At 55.3% G+C, this 5,000-nt stretch overlaps 1 non-coding gene across 1 annotated transcript in view; it reads left to right on the top strand.

The window, feature by feature from the left end:
* Window positions 1-3,596: 3,596 nt before the first annotated feature.
* LOC126196857 (small subunit ribosomal RNA) overlaps window positions 3,597-5,000 on the top strand; it is a 1,909-nt gene continuing 505 nt past the window's right edge. The window contains exon 1 of the ribosomal RNA XR_007539286.1: window positions 3,597-5,000. This exon is cut by the window's right edge and continues 505 nt beyond it. This is a non-coding gene — a ribosomal RNA (small subunit ribosomal RNA).

The following is a 5,000-nucleotide window of genomic DNA, read 5'->3' as shown; positions in this document are numbered from 1 at the left end:
GTCCGACGCCACCCACAAAGACGGCATCCTCTGTCCACCACGAAGTCGTCGACCGACAATCACGCCACCCGCACCCGTACGTGCCCCACCCCACCCACCAAAATCGCAAGTCCAGCGGATGAACGGCGGACGTTTCCCGCACTCGTAAGTTGCAATCCACACCTATATCTTGCGTTTCATGAAGAGTTTTATCCAATATTCGACATTCCCGCTGTCCCTAAACGTGCTCTAAGTCTGTGCGCGACCGCGTCGCTCACTGTACGGATTCCGATGCTGAGCGATCAGCTATGGGCCGCCCCATCCACGTCGGTCCCCGTGGGCGTTGCACTCGCAGTCGCAAAGACTCTGGGCAATGGCTATGTGCGCTCCGCAATATATTACTGGGACGAGTAATGAGGGTCCGAGCCCCCAGTGTGGGGAAAGTGTTTCGCAGCCCTGACCCACCGGCACGGTGTTGCGTCCCCCCACCTCAAACATGTGACGTAGTCACACCACCGGTTTTGACTAATAGACAGAATGTTTATAATCATATGCCATACACCGGGGGACGATGCCGCGAGGTGTAGCTAGCTAGTGCAGTCGCACCGCTACTACTGTACAGAGATAGAACAGGCATTGACTATACATACATTAAGCTTATACACGGCGGTGCTTAGTAATACGCGCAGTCATCGGAATATAGATAACACATACAACTGTCCCTATACATGCTGAACGTCTGTGCACACAATGTCAACCACACGTCACCCACACACTCCATCACCCACTAGTCTATGCCTGTAACAGACGCAGACACAACATCTAAGTACCAGCATGGAACAACATCCAGTGCATCCTCTCGGCCACAGTACACCATCCACACTATGATAACCAGACCGGGACGTCGAACCAGAAAACTGAATATCCCACTCTTCCTACAACCACCATTGCTCAGATACGCCACCAACACCCACACATGTCCTACACAGGGGTGCACCCAACAGCACCACACTGCCGCATCTCACAGCACATAAACAATGGCAGGAATGAAAGACACAGGTGTGCCACTCCTTTGCCACAAACACAGAACGGGCGCGCCACCTGCCATGAGCCACAAGTGCAACTGACGTGACATATCTGATAGTGCCTCAGGCGTCCACTTACTACCATCACTATCAACGAACCTCGCCACCCCACCCCCCCCCCCCACACACACCATCCCTTAACCCAACTTCTGCCTTAACCTAACCCAACTTCTGCCTTAACCTAACCCAACTTCTGCCTTAACCTAACCCAACTTCTGCCTTAACCTAACCCAACTTCTGCCTTAACCTAACCCAACTTCTGCCTTAACCTAACCCAACTTCTGCCTTAACCTAACCCAACTTCTGCCTTAACCTAACCCAACTTCTGCCTTAACCTAACCCAACTTCTGCCTTAACCTAACCCAACTTCTGCCTTAACCTAACCCAACTTCTGCCTTAACCTAACCCAACTTCTGCCTTAACCTAACCCAACTTCTGCCTTAACCTAACCCAAGTTGCGCCTTAACCTAACCCAAGTTGCGCCTTAACCTAACCCAAGTTGCGCCTTAACCTAACCCAAGTTGCGCCTTAACCTAACCCAAGTTGCGCCTTAACCTAACCCAAGTTGCGCCTTAACCTAACCCAAGTTGCGCCCTAACCTAACCCACGTTGCGCCTTAACCTAACCCACGTTGCGCCTTAACCTAACCCACGTTGCGCCCTAACCTAACCTACGTTGCGCCCTAACCTAACCTACGTTGCGCCCTAACCTAACCTACGTTGCGCCCTAACCTAACCTACGTTGCGCCCTAACCTAACCTACGTTGGGCCCTAACCTAACCCACGTTGCGCCCTAACCTAACCCACGTTGCGCCCTAACCTAACCCACGTTGCGCCCAAACCTAACCCACGTTGCGCCCTAACCTAACCCACGTTGCGCCCTAACCTAACCCACGTTGCGCCCTAACCTAACCCACGTTGCGCCCTAACCTAACCCACGTTGCGCCCTAACCTAACCCACGTTGCGCCCTAACCTAACCTACGTTGCGCCCTCACCTAACCCAAGTTGCGCCCTAACCTAACCCACGTTGCGCCCTAACCTAACCCACGTTGCGCCCTAACCTAACCCACGTTGCGCCCTAACCTAACCCACGTTGCGCCCTAACCTAACCCACGTTGCGCCTTAACCTGCCCTGTAATTGTTAGTTATATGAATCTAGGAATTCGTGTAGCGTTGCCTAATTGCAACCATCTCAACATAGTTCACTTCGCGCACACTGTGGTGTTCTGCGTATTGATTCATTTTACGGTGCGTACCCTCACATCTTGCGAGTGTTGCTTACTTTCCACATGGTCCCGCTATCCACTGTATTGTGTACTGCAATAGGACGTATATCGCCCCCGCCCCCCCCCCCTCCCCTCCTGTCACCTCTAGCTCGTCGGTCAGGAGTTCGCGTGTTGAATGCGCTTCGCAGCTGTGCAATGGCATTCGCATACGTACGCTGGCCACCTTCCACGTGTTCTTTCGTGCACACGTCGCAGCGTGTATGTATGCTGATGGAGTGCGTCGTGACACACAACATCCAGGCATGCAAGACTCGTAGAAGTCGCAAATGTAGATGGATGTCTACGTTTGCTGCCCAAGTTACGCAAATGAACTGGAAATCCGTTGTTGCGCGGTTGTTCGCGCTGGAGGTGAATCGTTGATATCGACGATCGGTACAGGTATTAACCGGTTGCTTCAGCGACACCCGTCATACCCACGAACGTGAGTGGGCATGTGGGTATGAAGCGATACGCGGCGGTGGCTGGGTGGGACCGTCCCCGGCCGGTGAGGGGGGGGCGCCCGGCGTGCTGGCCGCGCGCTGCGTGGGCGCACGCGCGGCAGCCGGCTGGTGGGGGCGCCCAGTGGCAGGCGCGCCGGCTGACGGAGGCGGCAGGCGGCGCATCTGCGTGCCGGCGCACCCAGCGCGCGGCGCCGTGCGGCCAAAGTGGGTCCTCCCGGGCCCGGTGCGAAGCGCGGTGGACATCTGCAGTGTGCTGGTCCGATTGAGGACTGTGTGCGTTGAGGATGCGCCGCCGCCCGGCACTCGGCGCCGCGACGCCGTCTGCTGCTCGGTCGCCTCCGCGGTTCTCGCAGGTGGTTTGTATCGCAGCTGTGCGGATGTGTTGGCGCGTGCGCTGTGCTGGGAGAGTTCGCTTTGGCACCCAAGTGGGGCTCTGCCCCTCTGTGGCGCTGGCGTTGGAGCTGCCCGGTCACTGTTTGTGGCCGCGTGTTGTCTCCCGCCGGCAACACCACGACAGCACGCTCCCGGGCCTCTGTCGGCAGCGGCAAGCTCAGTTGGGAGCACGGGTGGTCGCACTGAAAGCGTCTACTCGCCTATCTCCGGGCGATTGCGCCTCTCTCGAACCCGACCAAGTACTTAGGACGGCGCTGCGCGCCGCCGGGACCTGAGAGGGTTTCGAGGTGTATCGTGCAGGGGAGCCCAGCCTCCTCCTGTTTGCAGAATAATTGAGCGGACGCTTGCGTGTTCGCGCGGGCCCCCGGGACACACTCCCGGGCGGCCGGCTGCTCAGCTCTAGTTGACGCAGCTCCCTGGTTGATCCTGCCAGTAGTCATATGCTTGTCTCAAAGATTAAGCCATGCATGTCTCAGTACAAGCCGCATTAAGGTGAAACCGCGAATGGCTCATTAAATCAGTTATGGTTCCTTAGATCGTACCCACGTTACTTGGATAACTGTGGTAATTCTAGAGCTAATACATGCAAACAGAGTCCCGACCAGAGATGGAAGGGACGCTTTTATTAGATCAAAACCAATCGGTCGGCTCGTCCGGTCCGTTTGCCTTGGTGACTCTGAATAACTTTGGGCTGATCGCACGGTCTTCGTACCGGCGACGCATCTTTCAAATGTCTGCCTTATCAACTGTCGATGGTAGGTTCTGCGCCTACCATGGTTGTAACGGGTAACGGGGAATCAGGGTTCGATTCCGGAGAGGGAGCCTGAGAAACGGCTACCACATCCAAGGAAGGCAGCAGGCGCGCAAATTACCCACTCCCGGCACGGGGAGGTAGTGACGAAAAATAACGATACGGGACTCATCCGAGGCCCCGTAATCGGAATGAGTACACTTTAAATCCTTTAACGAGTATCTATTGGAGGGCAAGTCTGGTGCCAGCAGCCGCGGTAATTCCAGCTCCAATAGCGTATATTAAAGTTGTTGCGGTTAAAAAGCTCGTAGTTGGATTTGTGTCCCACGCTGTTGGTTCACCGCCCGTCGGTGTTTAACTGGCATGTATCGTGGGACGTCTTGCCGGTGGGGCGAGCCGAAGGCGTGCGACCGCCTCGTGCGTGCTCGTGCGTCCCGAGGCGGACCCCGTTGAAATCCTACCAGGGTGCTCTTTATTGAGTGTCTCGGTGGGCCGGCACGTTTACTTTGAACAAATTAGAGTGCTTAAAGCAGGCAAGCCCGCCTGAATACTGTGTGCATGGAATAATGGAATAGGACCTCGGTTCTATTTTGTTGGTTTTCGGAACCCGAGGTAATGATTAATAGGGACAGGCGGGGGCATTCGTATTGCGACGTTAGAGGTGAAATTCTTGGATCGTCGCAAGACGAACAGAAGCGAAAGCATTTGCCAAGTATGTTTTCATTAATCAAGAACGAAAGTTAGAGGTTCGAAGGCGATCAGATACCGCCCTAGTTCTAACCATAAACGATGCCAGCCAGCGATCCGCCGCAGTTCCTCCGATGACTCGGCGGGCAGCCTCCGGGAAACCAAAGCTTTTGGGTTCCGGGGGAAGTATGGTTGCAAAGCTGAAACTTAAAGGAATTGACGGAAGGGCACCACCAGGAGTGGAGCCTGCGGCTTAATTTGACTCAACACGGGAAACCTCACCAGGCCCGGACACCGGAAGGATTGACAGATTGATAGCTCTTTCTTGATTCGGTGGGTGGTGGTGCATGGCCGTTCTTAGTTGGTGGAGCGATTTGTC

The sequence above is a fragment of the Schistocerca nitens genome, chromosome 7 (assembly GCF_023898315.1).
Source record: "Schistocerca nitens isolate TAMUIC-IGC-003100 chromosome 7, iqSchNite1.1, whole genome shotgun sequence".
NCBI classification, from domain to species: Eukaryota; Metazoa; Arthropoda; class Insecta; order Orthoptera; family Acrididae; genus Schistocerca; species Schistocerca nitens.
This window is presented reverse-complemented; position numbering and strand designations above follow the sequence as displayed.